The sequence below is a fragment of the Pseudophryne corroboree genome, chromosome 2 (genome assembly GCF_028390025.1).
Source record: "Pseudophryne corroboree isolate aPseCor3 chromosome 2, aPseCor3.hap2, whole genome shotgun sequence".
Taxonomy (NCBI): Eukaryota; Metazoa; Chordata; class Amphibia; order Anura; family Myobatrachidae; genus Pseudophryne; species Pseudophryne corroboree.
The window spans coordinates 111,885,350-111,887,654 of record NC_086445.1 but is presented as its reverse complement, the minus strand read 5'-3'; the positions used below and the strand labels follow the sequence as shown (position 1 = coordinate 111,887,654).

The window sequence follows — 2,305 nt, the reverse complement described above, 5'->3', positions numbered from 1 at the left end:
AAAGAGAAAATGGTGAAGACTAATGTGCTGGTTCATATGATTGTATATACAAATAAATAGATATATACAAATATAAATAACCATAACAGATAAATATTTACATATATATATATATAGATACATGACATAGAAAAATATACGTTAAAACAGGCTGAGATCCAATAGTAAAAAACAATGCATTAAGGCTTACACTCCTTATGGATATTTGTGTTACATTAAAGTTTGTTAACAAACTAGGTTTTTTGTGTGTTTTATGTGCGATCGGGTCATGGCATTAAGATGTTTACCTCTCAAGTACAGTCAAACCACACTGGTACGCCCAATCTCGTTCGATCTTGGAAGCTAAGCAGTGTTTTGGGCCTGATCAGTACCAGGGAGGGGGACTGCCTGGGAATATCAGGTACTGTAAGGACTGACAAATAACATCGAGCTATCCAGTGACCTAATCAATACCATAAGATGCTATCCAGTTAACTCCAATAACACATAATTATCCAGGTTTTACTTTACTATCACCAGTGCACTATATTGATTTCACAAAATACATGTGGGTCATTACTGTAAATTCCCCTCACTATGTGGCAGCGAATATCTGCAATTACTCCTTTTAAACCATCATATATCCCTAAACTCACATTCACCTGATTGCCACATGCACTCCATGATATATCCTCTCTATCTATATGCACTCTGCCTTAATGCATTGTTTTTTACTATTGGATCTCAGCCTGTTTTAACGTATATTTTTCTATGTCATGTATCTATATATATATATATATGTAAATATTTATCTGTTATGGTTATTTATATTTGTATATATCTATTTATTTGTATATACAATCATATGAACCAGCACATTAGTCTTCACCATTTTCTCTTTGCTTGTTACATGGTCCGGTTTCCATGACTACCGATGGAATATGAAACTATGTCTCCAAGGACTCCTTAAAGATGGCCACTACGTTTTCCTATGTTTCCTATGGGGATTGTCATCAGTAAAATGGCCGCCGCAACTCCTGGCACTAATGGACATGTAGAACATGGGAACCTGGACTAGACCTGTCGTGAACTGTAGAGACTGCAGACGCGAGCGCAATGAGCGGATGACGTCGCCGGCGCACGCGCACTAACGTAACCGGAAGTGGGGCGGAAAAGCCCGGAGTCACGTGACGCGTCCCCTCCGTCACCGGAAGTGTGGCGGAAGTGCCGCAATTTAATACAAAAAGTACATTTCTGGACGTTTATAACACTGTTTCAGCCCAAAAACCACTCGTTTTTTATGTCCTCAACATCATGTTACCCCCTATAGCTTTTATCTATGTACCAATTAAGTGTTCTTGTTGTTCTGTATACCGCATATTTTAATTATACCACATGACTAGCTATGACATCACCAACCCTGAGTCAGTTCATCAGGGGTATAAATAGGCGTAGTACCTCATTCTGTCCGTACCCTTTGAAGAAGTCAGCTGTGACGAAACGCGTTGGGCTCCCTGTGGTGACCCCCCTGTGCCTATTTTAAAAGCTAAGTTAGAACTCCTTACTTTTTACTAAGACATTTGCATTCTTAAGATTTTACTAGTAGTTTTATGTTTTAAACCTACTTTTATGTGAGTAATAAACTTGGTTATATCATTATATAGTTTTTTGGCTTTTAAATCAATCTTTTAACAATTGCATTTTAAATCACACCAGTCGCCGGTACCCTTATTCCCCCATTTTTTATATATATATATATATATATATATATATATATATATATATATATATATATATATATATATATATATATATATATATTATATAATTGTATATAATATATATATAATATTGTATACCACCTACCCGTTTTTTTTTTTCTTTCTTTCTTCTTCTTTATACATACTACTATAGTAGCTTACTGTAGCACTCTGCGGTGCTGCTGAGCTGACAGTGTCCAGCAGGTCCGTCATCAGTCATTACATAATAAATATATCTACCTGTCCGGCTGCAGTACTAGTGTGATATTATATATATATATATATATTGATTTCATCTCATTATCATCCAGTCTATATTAGCAGCAGACACAGTACGGTAGTCCACGGCTGTAGCTACCTCTGTGTCGGCAGTCGCTCGTCCATCCATAATTGTATACCACCTACCCGTGGTTTTTTTTTTTCTTTCTTCTTTATACATACTACTATAGTAGCTTACTGTAGCAGTCTGCGGTGCTGCTGAGCTGACAGTGTCCAGCAGGTCCGTCATCAGTCATTACATAATAAATATATCTACCTGTCCGGCTGCAGTACTAGTGTGATATTAT

General features: G+C 36.7%; 1 pseudogene; it reads left to right on the top strand.

The window, feature by feature from the left end:
• The first annotated feature begins 292 nt into the window (after window positions 1–292).
• LOC135052464 (5S ribosomal RNA) lies at window positions 293–412 on the top strand (annotated as a pseudogene).
• Window positions 413–2,305: the final 1,893 nt, after the last annotated feature.